General features: G+C 38.9%; 2 long non-coding RNA genes and 1 pseudogene across 6 annotated transcripts; 1 reads left to right on the forward strand and 2 right to left on the reverse strand.

The window, feature by feature from the left end:
* Positions 1 to 3,360: 3,360 nt before the first annotated feature.
* LOC113303675 lies at positions 3,361 to 6,865 on the reverse strand. Its single transcript, XR_003337658.1, has 6 exons — positions 6,732 to 6,865; positions 4,446 to 5,028; positions 4,258 to 4,329; positions 3,948 to 4,070; positions 3,753 to 3,871; positions 3,361 to 3,650 (listed from the first exon to the last, which is right to left on the reverse strand). It is a non-coding gene; the product is annotated as an uncharacterized LOC113303675 (long non-coding RNA).
* A 114-nt stretch (positions 6,866 to 6,979) lies between these two features.
* Positions 6,980 to 9,454, reverse strand: LOC113303676. Of its 5 annotated transcripts, XR_003337660.1 has the most exons (6): positions 9,106 to 9,454; positions 8,945 to 9,002; positions 8,633 to 8,844; positions 8,270 to 8,346; positions 7,715 to 7,875; positions 6,980 to 7,050 (listed from the first exon to the last, which is right to left on the reverse strand). It is a non-coding gene; the product is annotated as an uncharacterized LOC113303676 (long non-coding RNA). The 5 variants fall into 5 exon arrangements; XR_003337661.1 differs by lacking the exon at positions 8,945 to 9,002; XR_003337659.1 differs by having other exon boundaries at positions 8,945 to 9,454.
* Positions 9,455 to 9,882: 428 nt separating this feature from the next.
* LOC113304902 lies at positions 9,883 to 17,622 on the forward strand (annotated as a pseudogene).
* The last annotated feature ends 64 nt before the right edge of the window (positions 17,623 to 17,686 follow it).

Consider the following 17,686-nt stretch of genomic DNA (forward strand, 5'->3'; position numbering starts at 1 on the left):
AAAAACCTAGTTCACTGCCAGACTCAAAAACCCAAGCCCAGTTCACAATTGAACTGTTGAGCCCAAGTTCACAGTTCATTCCAAAATCATTCAAAGGCCCAAGGCCTAAAGCACTTCATCATTACAAACAAACCCATTACGCCCAAGTTACTCAAAGGGTATTCATAACCCATTGGTACCACAACCCTTTGATACCTAAAGCCCAATAGCAATTTTAGAGCCCAAAATAGCTAGAAACTCCAAAACACTCCCAGTCTCTGTGGATCGACCCGTACTTGCACGAGCTACAACTGACGACCGTGCACTTGCGGTAATACTGTAGGCCCGTTTTTATTGCGCTTAATTTTCACACACCTCCGGGCCCACCAAGTTTTTGGCGCCGTTTCTCCCTGCCAGTAACAACTTACCCTCTCCTTGTTGTTTCTCATCTTCTCCACAGTAAACTCACGGCTAAAACTCCACAGATCCATTATATTCCACCATCTGCTTCTCTCATTAAGCATACGTGGAACCATCTAGTACTTGAGAAGGTTGTGTGCAGCCCGTGGCGTAGGTTGTGTTCTTCGAGTGTACTTGAGAAGGAAACCTTCGGCTGAGACACCTGATACTCGTAAAATCCATGGAAGAAGATTAATAGATACACAATCTGAATTGAAATTGTCATCCGAAAATAGTAAATGCATAAAGATTTACTAGAAGCCTAGAAAATCTCCAATTAATTATAATGTCTTAATCTTGCTTGAAATTGTCCGGTTCACTACCAGATTCTCTTTCTGTTCATCACAGCAGTTTCTTGCTTGAAACCCCCATCAACCACTATATTCTTCAATAGCAACAACCCATGGCAGTAACAGCTCCATTAACCTTCTCAGACCCTATAATCAACCAAACCCATTTGTTATTTCATCACATAACTTCAATTTCTCCTTCTTTGTTCTCTGTTGCAGCTCAACTTCATGTCTTCATTGTAAACTCTAACACAACCACCGTAAATCCATTTTTCCATCTACGAATTCAAACCCCCCTTCCTATAATTCAATTTTTATACCTTCAGTAAACCCTAGCCTTCTATATAATGACCTAATTAAACCCATCAGAACACACTCCTCAATCGTCAACAACATCAGAGATTCAACTTTCAAATCCCACATCGATTTTCAACAGTAAAACCACTTCAAATAATATTTTTACTGGGAAGAAGAAGGTCCAGAAACAGCATCAACAGATCTAGAAGCAGATATCAATGAAGCAGATAATAATCTTTTTCCTCTTCTTCTCAATACATCGGCAGCCATGGAAAAAAAAGAAATCTCGAGAAAACATGATTTTTATATATTTTGGGTTTGAGAATAATTTTCTTTCAGAATTTGGGTGCGCGCCTGTAGTTTTGGGAGCGTGGGTTTCACAGTAGAAACATCAGGGAAAATGGGTCTCCCTGTAGTTTTCACTAATAACATTAGCCATGCATAAACTAAAAGAAAAAAGGGCAGGCTTTTCAGGCCCACAGTCATTCTGTTGAATCAATTGCTGGATCACATAATTGAGGACTAATCATTTTCTTAGGAATACCGTGAATAGGTTGGATTCCACCATAAGACTTGCTCTAAACATCATATGGCCTCACAAAAATATGTCTAACAAAGCCTAAATAAATACTTATAAGTAATAAATCCATATGAAACTTTTCTAACACAAAACAAAAACAAAGAATCCATATGAAGAATATTGATGAATACAGAAGAGAAGAAAAAGACGAAGAAGAAGGATTGACGAACAAATGGACAAGAGAAAAAGAATAGTTGTTGAATGAGTTAAAATAGTTTAGGGTTTTTTCTTTTGGTATTTTTTAAGGTTAAAAACAGTCGAACAGAATCTAGGGCCTATTTACTGGGCTTCAAAGCCTTTTTTTATTTTTGGACGCATCAGTGCGTTTTTGGGCTGACGCGCAAAAATGCGCACCTCAAGGCACGAGGTGAAGCACTTTTTGTTCTTTTTAAAACATTAACGTAGGGAAAATTAGGGGAGACCCAAAAAAAATAATATTCTCATTCTCAGGCCCACAATTAATTTTGTATACCGTGACACCCATAATTATATGAAATTATTATATGAATCAATACATAACTGGTTATGCATACTATCTTTTCAGGCATAACTCGTTATGCATACTATCTTTTTCAGGGGTATAATTGGCAGCGCAACTTGGACATAACATATCTAAAAATCCGCGCTTTAGAATTTTACAAATTTTATATCGTTGGAAATCTTTTTAAAAGAGCTACGCAACGAGTACAAACAAGAATATCAAATTTTTGTTTTTAACGAAAAAATCGGAGGTGATCCTCATTTTAGGGAATTTTTTTGAAAACTTGATACTTAACCATTATGCAGTCACCAAAAACGATGCATAACACATTCTGCAGACGCATAACGAATTATGCAACCATTTTTTCGACTGCATAACAAGTTATGTATCTGCATAACAAAGTTATGCATCTATAACAAGTTATGTAACCATTGTTTTGGTTGATTTTAGCCGTACATATAAAAAATTGATGCATAATGCAGTATGCATCCATAATTACGGATGCATATCAGGTTATGCATCTATTTTCTCGATGCATAATGCATTATGTAGCCATATTTTCGGACGCATAACAGGTTATGCAGGTTTTCTGGACTGCATAACAAGTTATGCAACAAATTTTGTAGATGCATATTAGGTTATGCATCCATTTTCACGAATGCATAACATGTTATGCAGACAGTTTCTCGACTGAATGACATGTTATGCAGTTATAACCACATCATCATCTTCTTTCATGTTTCATAACTCCCACGCAAACCATTATCTTTCAGCTATTCGGGGGCTCTTGGTCAAAATCATGTATTTACACCATCATCTTCTTTCATGTATTTACACCATCATCTGCAATTAAACCTTCTTCATAACTCATCCAGTATTGCTTACTCCAACTCAATTCACGGCTGAGAGTTTCATAAAAATGTGAAATTCATTTCAAAATCTTCATTGAAAACAAATTTTGATCATAAATCTATGATGACCAAACCGTGTTCTACAAACCCATTTAGGGATTTTTGCTGCTACCATTAATAACAGTAGTGAATTTAAATTGTAATGAAGAGAATCGGTAGTAAGAGTGTTCGTCGTTAATTCGAAGAAGAAGACGATTTGGTGCTGCTGTTGAGATCAATCGAATTTAGGCATGAATTTGTTCTCGAAATCAGTCGAATCTCTCCCTTTTTCTGAGATCTAGGTATAGTGGAGAAGAAGAAGAAAAAAAAAAGACGAAGAAGAAGAAGAAAAAAAAAAGACAAACAGAATTTTATATATTTTGGATTTGAGAATAATTTTCTTCCAGAATTTGGGTGCGCGCCTGTAGTTTTGGGAGCGTGGGTTTCACAGTAGAAACATCAGGGAGAATGGGTCTCCCTGTAGTTTTCACAAACAGAAAACATTAACCATCCCACACAATCTTAAAAGAAAGGAGAACCAACCATCAGAACTCTTTTCCTTTTCATCTGTTTAAGTTTTCCTCATAGAGAACTCCTTCGACGAGTCTGAAGTTGTAGCTCAGCACAAATCATCAGTGCTAAACAATCAATGCACCCATGTTGTGCTTTAGAGACTAGAACATGGAAGAAAAGAGTTTTACAGTATCAGATTTTCATAATCCAGGACAGTTACTGCTATAATAACTTGGGATAATTTAGGATAAATTGAGTACTACCTTCATCGCCATCCAAAGACGGCCAGTTATTGCTATAAAGACGGCCAAGTCAGAACCACTTCCAATATTTTCCTAATCTCAAGCATAACAGGATGCAGAGACGGAGTACTGCCCCTTAACTATAAAAGAAGCAACCTAATTAGTAAATTATTCTCGAGCATAATTATGTATATCAAAAGAGAACAGTGCCTTTACCATAAGGGAAGTACAAATTGAAACAGAGATTCTTTTATCTTGAAACAGAGATTCTTTTATCTTGACTATATCCCGAGAACAGGTGGCAGTATCCAACTGGGATCACATCATTGGATAGAGAACCTAAGAAATTACAGGGAAAGATTTGTCAGGACAAAATATAATACATGCAGTTTTGCAAGCAATTGTTTGTTACATTGATGCAGTCATTATATGAATACCAATGCAGTAGGATTTCAATAACTGCTAAAAATGGAAATCAACATACTATTGCAATCTTTTCATTGCTTGCCAAGCCACGGGGATATACCTTAGGATGAAGGCGACCGCATAATTCGGCTGCAAGCTTTCTGACATCTTCAAGTCATATTTATTAAATGCTCTAGTGAAAAGAAAAAGGAAAAAAACAAACAGAAAATAACAAAATGAATATGTTACTAGAGAACAGTCTGAGGCCATTTCCAATGCAAATCACTAACAATTCATACACATACATACCTGTTAACAAGAATAACAGTAATACTTGAGCGGTTCTCAAAGCTGGAGTCTGTTGTACCTGAAGTTGTTCTCGCAGAAGTTAAAGTTGGTATAGATGTTTCTGTAACCATATACTGAATGAGGTTTTGGGTGTTGACAGTGGTGTCGATGACGAATGGCATGCGCAAAAAGTTAACAGTTCTACAGTGGTGGAGTGACCAGAAATCAAACACACCATTTATTTGCAACCAGTGGAACTTTTGCAATTACTTTTTCTGTTATTTCTTAAATCATGTTGAACCCTCAGCAAGGTTCAAACTGCTGCATTTGATTTTAGTGATAAACAAAACTCGTTGTCGAATAGATCAACCATGTATGGCTTAAACAAAAGAGAAATTAAAAAACAGACCATCCACAATGCCTTTTTTTTTGAGAAGATGACCGTACATAATGGAGAAGTTAAGATCATCAAATACTCTTGATGGAAGAAGCCTGATTATGAGTAGTGGACAGAGACGATCAAACACAGGAACCCCTCAATATACAAGAATCACCACCCTTATCTATTCCACTTGCTCCTGTAGCCACCAACTTTATACACATCCTGCATGCATGATAGGTTCGCTAGTTCAAGATCAATGGTAAAACATTACAAACATTAGAAATAAATTACAGAAGCACTTTGCCGGATAGTTTATATGTATTTCATCTGGTTCCCAGGTTTGGATAAACTCTTGTGTCCAAGTGGTCTCAACTAGGAAAAGGTCACAAAATGACTTCGGGCTGCCCACAACTCAAGACCTTCACCAAAGACATTGTTGAGAAGAATACTGATCCTCTAAGCCAAGTTACTTATTTGTGCTTGTTGGTAAGACCAATATATGTAATAGGAGAACCATTTGGAACAATTCCTTTTGACTAATTCAATACCAACTGAAATCTATAGTCTACGCTGAAGTAAATGAAAAGGTGAGAGATAACACTCATACAGCATCGTAGTGTCCACAAGAATAAAAAAAAAAATCATACATATCTAGCGAAGCATCATTTACTTGCCCGTGACAAGAGATGCTGTGATAATTGTAAACCCTGTCCTGACATTGCAATCTCCTATCACAGATACAGATATGGGCCCTAGCTGACCTCTATAGAGGGAATCATAGGAACAATCAAAATAAGAAATTATGTCATTCCGAAGAAGTCTTCTACAAAGGGAAAGCTTCTTACGAATGAAAGTGAAGGTTAGCGGAGAGAAAAGATCCTGATCGATCAGTGATTATCCATGGGATGGCGGACTAACCTAAATAGGCTTGGGAATATAAATTGAAGGACATCCGCGGAGTGTTTCTGGCATCATAGGTTTTTTTTTCCCCCTTTGCCATATCCTTAATAGCGGGTTGGTTACACCTGCAACCAAAATGGAAGCCAAGCGTTTCGTGGTTCAAAATTACCGAATCTCGGGAGTCGTACCCATTCAATGAAAGTGCTTGCCTCTAGGAGCACCATGCCGAATCTCTCTACCATTTTCTTCTCTTCCACTTTGGCCAATATGAGTTCACCAGGTACTAGCAGCTTTATCGGGGGATTTCCCATCTTAGTAAGAACGAGGTGAGAAGGTCGATTTCGGAACAGGAGAATGAGGAATAACTCTTCTATTGATCGGCAATCGCCAGCTAGCCTAAGGCTGAGAATACTCAATTTCGTCTCATTTTTTGTTCGACTTCCCCCTGACCTACCGGATAGATCTTCCCGCCCCTACTCCTCGATTCCGGGGTGGGTCAATCGGAATACCTTAGCCGGTTGGAAAGCAAAGTGCTCCTTCCTCGGTCGCTGGATTCGCGCGTTAAAGCCCATTCATTCCTTACGGATGGAGTAGACCGATGGCTCGCTTTTGTAGTGGGTTCGTTCGGATTGTTACAACCTATAGCAGATGGTTCGAAATTGATTCTAAAGGAACCTATTTCACCAAGTAGTGCTAATTTCTCCCTTTTTAGAATGGCTCCAGACCAGATTCTACCTACTTTTCCTAAGCGTAGATCCAGCTGAAGATAATATGGGGTCAGACAAATACTCTAGGTGGATATTAGACACTACTTTGCAAAATCTTGAGAATATTTGAAGAAACCACTTCAATCTCAGCTCTAAAAGGCAAGTATAAAATCGAGAGACAAAGAGTACAAAAATGGTGTATAGCATAAGCTGATATAAGTATATCTTTCATCCCCGTTAATTTTCATGCAAATTCAAGAATGTGCACAATTATAAAATTCATGGTTTTTAGATTCATAGAGTTAGGAAGTTTTTGACCTGGATGCCTCATATATACTGATTCAACATTTCCATGTAGCTGTTAGACAGTCTGCAGTCCTCCAACCTTGGAAGCACGCAATAGTTGTTTCCACAAGAAGAAAGTAAAGCCATTCCAGTTTTAACTGTATCTCCACCTGTTTTCAGATGTAGTCGAAAACAAATTGTGATGAATATGTGAATAGAATTATGAACACAATCTAACAGATCTGTTAATGGTCAAAATAGAGGACTGAGGGTTAGACGTGCCTGCTCCGGAACAAGAGTGTAAAACTTGCTCCAATCCTTTTGCATGTAAAGGCCGGCTTTTTCTGCTCCGCTGCAGGTAAGTTTGCAACATAAAAAGTCAATAAGTTCATAAAGTGTAGATCAAACATCAACTATCAGCCGACAGACAATCAGATGATATGAAACACCCAGCTCATAGAAACTTGACGCAGCTTAGAACTTTAGTTCGACTCCAAATGGCGATGTTACTCTGCACTAGTTTCCTAAGGTTCAACAAAGTGCCAACAATAACATTTTGGGTGTTGAATACCGTTGACCACTATCAGGGCGAACACAAATTGTAGACATATAATGCTAAAGTTACACGATTTACATATGGTTACACAAGAAGATATCATTGATAGACTACAACAGCAATTATTCATCTCTTACAGAAAATTCGATTTGTCTTTGACATGCCCTATAAGTCTTTGCTGCAGTCTTATATATTATTCTTCTAGCCATAAGGTATCCTGAGTGTTCCTTCAAGAAAGCACTACATAAGATGACACCTTGTACTGGATACCATCGTGCATTTTGCATTCAAAAGTCTTTTCACACTTCACTAATATTTCTTAAGCTTTATACAGATAATTGAACGTATCAGACCAATCATCCAGCAAAGAACCATGGTAATATTCAACACTTTTGCATGCCAATTTAAGAGAACAAGAGAGGTTAAAGAATTGATAGACGGATATGTGCAGATAACATACAGCCAAGAGTTTCAGCACAAGAGTAACGAGTTCATCCAAATGAATCTAAAGTACCAATTCCATCTCCACGTTTTCAGTGCCTTGTTGAAGCCTATAAATTGAATTCACTGGCTTCTTATTACTAGCAGTAGCTGTTGATATAGCAAGTACTTTTTCTTTATCTGCAGACAAGAATGCAATCAGCAACAGCTACTGAAAGACGAGTAGGCAATTCAAATCCGTCCTGCAATTTGCTACAAGAACAGTTGCTCAGAGATGAGCCTACAAAATAAAACAAAGGTAAAAATAACTTAATCATGGAAATATTAGCTTGTGAAGCTAATCAACATGCCCACCGCCAGGTACGAAACAAGGACATGACTTACTACTGCTTCGTACTTTGAGTTTACCACAAGTCAAAAGAATGCCCTATAAGAGGAATTAATTTAGTCTGTACGTTGTGTATGGAAGATCAAAATACAGCTTAGAAAGTCTTTTGGGCAACTACAAGAATTTACAACTTTTGTAACTGTAGTCAGCACAATTTACAACTTATTGGAGGTGTAGAATTCATACCTTCCACTGCAAACAACAGATGAACCATGTGAAATTGAAGAGGAAAAAATCTTCAATAATTTCTGTCGCTTCACCCCCTGCGGTTCAGAAAATATCAGTCAAAAGATATCCTTTAATTTAAGGACCAAATGAGAAAACTCCAATAGTTAACACATTATACCAAAGCTTTTCCCTAAGGTAATGACATATAAGTTGCTCTTAAGTCCAAGTTATACATAAAGTTGGAACAAAATGGTAATAAAGTTTAGCGGGTTTACTGAAACATATAATAACAACCTCAACAATAAGCAATTCCACAATTAAGAACAGCATCCTTAGATTACCGATGCTCAAAGGAACTGAGAAATGAAGTAATTTCATTACCAATATCTGAAGATTGCTTCTTAGTTATCCCATGTTCTACAGGTGCACGTATCAATGTGCACCATCCAAGAGCGATACAGCGATCATTTTTTCTCTTGATAATGGTAACCAGATCAACTGCAAGAGCTTCAAAAACAAGTTCATCTTGGAATAACCAATTAAGAAGTATCAAAAACCTGGTTTGATCGTCTTGAATCCTTCCACATCGATAGCTGCAAATAAAAAGGTAAAAATACATTTAATTAACAAAAATAAAAGCTAAAACTTACGAACAAAATCAAATTCTAGAAAATGTTTCTTGAGAAATCTCACATTTTCAATCATCGGAACACGAATTTGATCCAATGACTCTTGTTTCCCTACTGCATCCCTAACATAATTTTTAAGAACGCATAGTGGTTCTTCAAAACTCCCTAAATCATTTCGAAAGCAAAAAAAACCTAATTCATACACATAATTTTAAAAAGTATTACCAGATGTTCTCAGAGAAGCAAAGGCAAGATAAGAAATGAAGTCTTCAAGTATTTTTTTTGCCGATAGTCGAAGAAATCACGGTTTAATTAGTCGAATCTGATATCCATAAGTGTGGTTCCTCATTCCAGTAACCAAATTTAAGCTTCTCTTCGTTTTTAGGGTTTCAGATTCTTCATTGTTAATCTATTTTGAGCTAATTTGTAGATTTGCTCTCGCGGGAAAAACCAGAATCCACCGAGAAAGCTTGTGTTTTAAAACAAAAAAATTGAACGAGAGAAAGTGGGTTTGGGGTTCAAGAAAAAGGCGAACTCGAACCATTTAAGAGAAACGATTCGAACCATTCTAAAGAAAAAGGCGCCCGTAACCAAAGAAGTCGGGGCATGATAAATGAATTAGCATATTTTGATTTGATTGGAACAGAAGTACTTTTCATCATTTATAAAACATGAAACAAAAAAAAATCCAAATAGGTGGCTTGTAAGACTTGTCTAAGATTGTTATCTGTCTATAGCTATCTTGTAGCACAGTAATAGTTTCCTTTCGTTTTCGATGAAGATTTTCCAGACAATAATGGTTATCAAGTCAAAGAAAAAACATATTTTTCAGACAATATGATATTTAGATAAGATCATTGAATAATGATAAATTGATAATTGACTGCTAGTTGGAAATCTTGGGTCATTGTTGCTTGACGTACAATGAAGCCACATCGATGAAGTTTGAAGATTCAAAATACTTTAAGCTATATAAGCTTTATGAAGCATGTTTTTGATTACTGCTCTTATCCTAAGTGAAAAACATGAATAAGTTAATTGGAACTGTTCTTACGCTTCTTCTGCTTAGATATGGTGCGATTAATGAAGCCGCCGCATCCACAACCAAGGTACATAACTTTGTAAAATTCATGGATTTTCCTATAGGTAATGAAATTCTGTGTTTTGAAGAATCTTTTTTTTTTTTTTTTTTTTTTTTGCAGCACTATATAGTGTATATGGGAGATCATTCGTATCCGGATTTGAGTTCCGTTGTCACATCAAACGATGGTTTGCTTGCATCAGTTACTGGAAGGTAAATACTCCTTTATCAGCTCGTACACCATGGTCTTCCCATGGAAAGTTCTTTAATCTAATTTTTGTTGTCAAATTCCGCTTCTAGTATTCGTCAAGCTGAGGAAGCAGCAATTCACCATTATCGCAAGAGTTTTCGAGGGTTCTCGGCGATTCTCACACCAGAACAAGCACAACAGCTTCGCGGTAAGCTCTATTCGTACTCCATATTATGTACCTAAAACACAGTCAGTTTTTGAAAGTAGGATTAGCAAACTCCATACTACTCATTCCTGGGAATTTCTCGGAGTCGATGCTATTCCACAGTATAACCAATTCCCGGAAATTGAATCCAAATCTGACGTGATCGTTGGCGTCCTAGATTCTGGTAATTGAATTGTATGTACTTCAATTAGTATACGATAATTTTACAACTAGTCCTTGTAGTTTTTCGAGTCAAGAATGAGAATTCAGAGTTTTATACCTGGATTTGTAGGTATTTGGCCGGAGTCAGAGAGCTTTAACGATAAAGGATTAGGGCCTGTTCCCAAGAGATTCAAGGGATAATGTGTTGCCGGTGATCAGTTTACAGTCAAGAACTGCAATAGGTAATTGTTAAGTTTGGTAATTCCCCCTTGTGTTTCATTCATTCATCACGTTTCAATTTATACAAGACTCAACTTGGGTTACAAGACACAAACCCTAAACCTGCCGACTTGAGACCGATTACTTGGGTCTCAAGTTTGCTACGTACGGAAACAGACCCTTTACATGGACTGTCCAAGTCGGTCCAGAAATCCAGACCGAATACGTAGGTCTCAAGACACAGTCTTGAGTCCAACACTACGTATCCCGTAATACCCCCCTCAAGACGGAGCATGTAGGTCACAAATGCCCATCTTGGACAAAAGACCTTGAAATTGAGCTTTCCCTAAGGATTTGGTGAAGATATCTGCCTATTGCACCGCCGTAGGAGTGTAAGAAGGGGATATAATCTTCTGTACTATAGCATCTCGAACAACATGACAGTCCACCTCTATGTGTTTGGTTCGTTCATGAAAGACTGGATTCTGAGCAATGTATAATGCTGATTGACTAGCACACAGGAGCTGCATTCCATGTGGATGACGAACCCCCAAATCACCAAGTAATTGTTTCAACCACTTCAACTCACATGTTGCTGCTGCCATGGATCGGTATTCTGCTTCAGCTGAACTCCGAGAAACAGTTGGTTGCTTCTTTGTTTTCCAAGACACCGGTGAATGCCCAAGACGAACAAACCATCCTGTCAATGAACGTCTAGTCAAAGGGCAACTTGCCCAATCTGAGTCACACCACCCTTGCAAACTTAGGGTACTATCAGATAGCAACAGAATGCCTTGCCCAGGATTCTTTTTCAAGTATCTAACCACTCGAAGTGCAGCCTCCCAATGTTCGATTCTCGGTTGTTGCATAAACTGAGACAGTGTATGTAAGATCAGGTCTAGTCACTGCCAAATAAATCAGTCTACCAATTAGTCTTCTATATTTTTCAACATCAACGAACAAATCTCCCTGCGCCAAAGCCAGACGATGATTAGTCTCCATTGGAAACTCAGCAGGTCTAGCTCCTAATAAACCTGTTTCCATGATAATATCCAATGCATATTTCCTCTGGCATATATAAATACCCTGTTTGCTGCGAGCTATCTCCAAGCCGAGAAAATATTTCAATTTTCCCAAATCTTTCATCTTGAAACATTGTCCCAAGTATGATTTAAATGTATGAATCTCCACTAGATTATTCCCTCGCGATAATCAAATCATCTACATACCAAGACATTAAGCTGTATGTCTCCCTTGGTCATAGTAAAAAGAGAGTAGTCGAGTATGCTTGCTTAAAACCATATTCTTCAGGCTGTTGATAGTTTGGCAAACCAACAACGAGGAGCCTGTCTTAAACCATATAATGATTTCTTCATTTTACACACCATATTTGTCTGACCTTTGGCAAATCCAGGTGGTATCTTCATATACACCTCTTCCTCCAAGTCTCCATGAAGAAATGCATTATGTACATCCATCTGATGTACTTCCCAACGTTTAACTGCTGCGACAGCTAAAAAAGTACGTATCGTTGTCATTTTTGCAACTGGTGCAAATGTCTCTTTAATCCAATCCTTCAACCTGATGATTCCCAAAGATCACCAAGCGTGCTTTTAATCGCACCAACTTCCCATTTTCATCATACTTCTCCGTGTAAATCCACTTACTCCTAGGCTCTCTTGCCCGGCGGTAATTCTTGCAATTCCCAGGTACCTTGTTCTTCCAAAGCTCGGATTTCTGCTTCCATGGCTTTCCTCCACCCTGGATGCTTCAGCTTCTTTAAAGTTGCGTGGTGCAGACCCAGCTGATATAGCTGCAAGATATTTCTTATGCACAGCAGAAAATTTATCACAACTAACATAATATGTCAAAGGATAAGGCGTACCTGAGGATGATGATTGTGTAGAATGAGGATGAGGTAGACTGTTTTCTCGAATGGTGTGCGTCACAAATCCTTTAGTCTGCTAGAAGGGATCTTCTGCGCTTCCCTTTACCCATGTCACCCTCAACTACAACATCATTGCGAGAAGCAACATTTTCTTCATGCTGTTCATTCTCGGACTCAGCTGAAACACCAACACCTTCAGTCTCAGTAGAAGGACCAGCATCCTCGGTCTCAGCTGAACCATCAGCGCTGCCTGTCTCAGTTGAAACTCCAGCGCTGTCCGTCTCAGTGGAATCTCCACCTTGAGGAGCTAATACACTCCTTCTCTGCTTCATTTCACTCCACACTCATCCGGACTGTACTGAAGCCGCTCAGCCAATACACCTTGCGTATCAGTCACAGATGAAGCATTAAATTTCCGACTGCATCATCTCAGTCGCATCTTACGACACACCTCAGTCTAAACGGAAATTGATGTTCAAAAAACTTGACATCTCTTGACACCCTAAATTGTTTCGTGTCTAAATCATATACTTCCATGCCTTTTTACCAAACGGATACCCAAGGAATACACACCTTCTTCCTCTACTCGCAAACTTATCCCCTTTACTACTTTGATCATGCACATAGCACAGCATCCAAATACCTTCAACTGATGATATGGAGGCTGTTTTCCAAACAAAAGCTCATACGGAGTTTTATGATCTAAAATAGGTGTAGGCGTACGATTGATTAAATACGCAGCTGTCAATGCGCATTCCCCCCAAAACCTTATTGGCAAATTGGCTTGAAATCTCAAAGCCCTTGCCACATTCATTATATGTTGATGTTTTCTCTCAACTTTCCATTCTGTTGTGGTGTACCTACACAGGATGTCTCAAACACTATCCCATTAGTTCGAAGTATCCACGCAATGCATTGAACTCAGTTCCATTATCACTTCTAACAATTTTGATTTCTTTATTAAACTGACGCTTCACAGAGCAATGAAGTTAAGAAATGTCTGTTCAACTTCAGTTTTGTTCGAAGCAAATAAATCCACACACCTCTTGAAAAATCATCTACTATTGTCAAAAAATAATGTGCTCCACATGATGACTGAGTCTTATACGGACCCCATAAATCTATATGAACCAACTCAAAAATACAACTGGATTTACTGAAACTACTAGCAAAACTACTCCTATGATGTTTTGCTCGTGGACAGATATCACAAGCATCATTATTCTTCTTTATTAACCTACTATTCCTTGTAACTTCTGCAACACTTTCTCTGAAGGATGTCCCATACGCGATGCCATAGCTCATACGTATCTCCATTAACAGCCATAACTTCAACTTGAGGCACACCACAGAAAATATACAGTCCACCTTGTCTCTCAGCCACTCCAATCATCCTCCTCGTCAACCGGTCCTGTATAAGACATAAACTGTTAGTACATTGGATAATACATCTTTTCTCATCAATAAGTTGTGTAACCGAGATTAAGTTACAAGTTATCTGAGGCACATAAAGCACATTCTCTAGTCTCAATCCCCCAGGTAGAATAACAGTTCCTATCTTCTTAAACAATGCAGACTTCCCATATGGAAGTCCAATATTGCATGCCTTTATATCTTTTATCTCTATCATGTCATCCTTTTTATATGTGACATGGTTTGTTGCCCCCGTGTCTACAATCCACACAGTTTTATTCTTCTTACCTTGGAGCTGAGGCGTGGATTTCTTTGAGTTTAAAAACTCAAGCACCTGTTGAAGTTGTTGCTGTGACTCCAGTCAGACCTGACGCTTCTGATGAAGATGCTCCACCTGACTGCCTTGCATCTGATATGTTAAGGTTGTGTGCTCGAACCTGGTTGCTTGCACCTTGTCCTCGACCTCCTCTACCACCGGTAAAGTTAGTGCCACCACGCCCTCTGCCATTGGTTCTGCCTCCACGACCAGATCCTCTTCCACCTCTAGGTCTGTCTCCCCACCATTCTGGGTATCCAATACGTTGAAAACACCCATCCTCTGAGTGTCCATCTCTGTTACAGTACTTGCAATGCTTGTTAGGATCATATGTATTATTAAACTGACGTTGATCAGATTGCACTCTGAATGCCATCACATTGTCATGCACCTCCGTAGACATAGCTATTTCTCCTATACGCAGACGCTCCGAGTTGACCATTGTCTGGTATGCTACATATGTTGATGGAAACGGGTCTCTAGCCAACAGCTGTTCACGCACGGAACTATACACAGAGTCTAACCCAATCAAAAAATAGTGCAGAAAATCTTCTTCTCTCAACGTACTTACTTGTGATGCTATATTACAAGTGCAATTACCACACTTGCACTGAGGTACCTTCATGTATGTCACCATCTCATCCCATATCTTGTTGAGTCTCCCAAAGTACTCAGCTACACCTTCCGCTTTCTTTTGTTTGCACTCGCTTAACGAAGTTTTCAACTAACAGATCCTAGTTCCGCTCACAACACAGTATCTTCTCTTCAACTGTGTCCACAGTAAGTTTGCATCATCATAGTCTCCCAAGCTCGATCTAATTGATGAATCTAACGTGTTGCTAATCCATGAAACAAGCATCGACTGGCCAGCAATCCATTCTTCCAACTGGTCACTATCTTCAGGTTTCGTGATTGTTCCATCAACAAAACCAAACTTCCTTTTAGCTATCAATGATCTTCTTATGGCTCTAGCCCATTCATCATAGTTAGTCCCCTTTAGAACAATTGGCGTGATGATGATACCTGGACCATCACTTGATCCTAGATGGTAGACTGGATTCTTTTTCTGCATATCATACTCTATATTTTTCCCTTTGGATGACTCTGTTTCACCCTCCATTTTTTTTTTAATTTTTTTTTTAGGGTTCTTAACCGGCTCTTGATGCCGTGTTAAGTTTGGTAATTCCCACTTGTGTTTCATTCATTCATCACGTTTCAATTTATACAAGACTCAACTTGGGTTACAAGACACAAACCCTAAACCTGCCGACTTGAGACCGATTACTTGGGTCTCAAGTTTGCTACGTACGGAAACAGACCCTTTACATGGACTGTCCAAGTCGGTCCAGAAATCCAGACCGAATACGTAGGTCTCAAGACACAGTCTTGAGTCCAACACTATGTATCCCGTAATAGTAATTCATAGTTTTCAATCAAAAACTTCGAAATGAATCGAAAAATTCTACATTTTAACTCGTTGTTTGGAACCGAATTTTTGTAGGAAAATAATTGGCGCTCGGTTCTACTCAAAAGGATTTGAAGCAGAGTATGGACGACTTGAGTCCTTTAACAGAACCATTTTCCGGTCCGCTCGTGACAGTGATGGCCATGGAACTCACACCGCATCCACGGTAGCAGGGTCAGTGGTTAATAATGTGAGCTTATCTGGTATGGCTAGTGGAACTGCCAGGGGCGGCATGCCGAATGCAAGACTTGCTATATACAAACCATGTTGGTTTGTAGTTTGCAGTGATGCTGATCTCCTTCTGGCTTTTGATGATGCTATTCACGATGGAGTCGATATAATCTCCGTCTCTTTGGGCGCTGCGCCAACAAGTTTCTTTACTGACGTTTACTAAATTGGTTCTTTCCATGCATTTAAGAAAGGCATTCTTGTTTCTGCTGCTGGTGGAAATGGAGGACTTCCTGGCACCGCAATTCATCCAGCTCCTTGGATCCTAGCAGTTGCTGCTAGCACTATTGATCGAGAGTTCTATTCCAATGTCCATCTTGGCAATTCGAAGATTTTGAAGGCAAGTATTTGGATAGTATGCTATGCCACATAGTACATCTATTTAGCATGCTGAACTAACCTCAAAGAACGTAACATTTCAGGGTTATGCAATAAACCCACTGGAGATGGATAACTATTACGGGATTATATCTGCGACTGATGCTGCTGCTTCCGGTGTTCCATTGAGGAACGCAAGGTATGCTTCTTTGCATGGGCATGGTATTTGTGAGTCATGATATGTTTAATTTTGCCTTCTAACATTTTCTGTTTACTTTAAAGCTTTTGCTACAAGAACACGCTTGACCATGACTTGATTAAGGGAAAGATAGTGGTGTGTTTGGGCGTGGCAGTCACAAGCGATATCAGAAGTGACAAAGCCATTGTTGTAAGAGATGGCGGCGGTGTTGGGATGATTCTTATTGACCCAACAATTGGGAATGATTTCGGCTTTCAGTACGTCATTCCAACTACTCTTCTTGATCCAAAAGAAGCTGAGCTTCTTCAGGAATATATGACCACAGAGAAGTAAGTTCTTTAAGCGCGCTTTTCAAGCCATTTCTATAATTTAAAGGGTTCAAGATATTATATTCAACAACACTAATGTTGAGAGCAAATATTATGTTATCAGGGAACCAACCGCAAGAATTTACAAGCCATTTCTATAATTTATAAGGGTTCAAGATATTATGTTATCAGGGAACCAACCGCAAGAATTTACCCGACAAGAACGACGACTCTCAACACCCTTCGTGCACCCAAAATGGCCGTGTTTTCTTCTATCGGACCGAATATTATCACTCCTGACATTATCAAAGTAAGTTTTGTCCTTGACAATAAGAAGGAATCAAAATTTTGCCTAAGCACCGTACATAATGAAGTTAAAATGGAACAATTTTACATGTTGGCATCTGACAATGATGGGTTTCATTGCAGCCTGATATAACAGCACCTGGGGTGAACATATTGGCAGCATGGTCTCCGGTTGGTATTGAGTTCACTGGCGATCGGTCCGTTGACTTCAACGTTCTTTCAGGCACTTCCATGTCTTGCCCACATGCTTCTGCAGTTGCCGCTCTCATAAAGAGTCACCACCCTTCTTGGAGTCCATCAGCCATAAAATCAGCAATAACGACAACAGGTTAATGTGAAAAGATGTCATTCAGGGTTCATCTAATGCCTTGCAAGACTAGTAATGGAAGTTTTGTGTTTGGTTCCATGACTTGGAGCAATGGAATACACAAAGTTAGGAGTCCCATTGGAGTAAATGTGACTTCAATCTAGTTAGTAGCTAGAGTTTTAAATTCCAAATACTACATGT

Source organism: Papaver somniferum, chromosome 8 (genome assembly GCF_003573695.1).
Source record: "Papaver somniferum cultivar HN1 chromosome 8, ASM357369v1, whole genome shotgun sequence".
Lineage (NCBI taxonomy): Eukaryota > Viridiplantae > Streptophyta > Magnoliopsida > Ranunculales > Papaveraceae > Papaver > Papaver somniferum.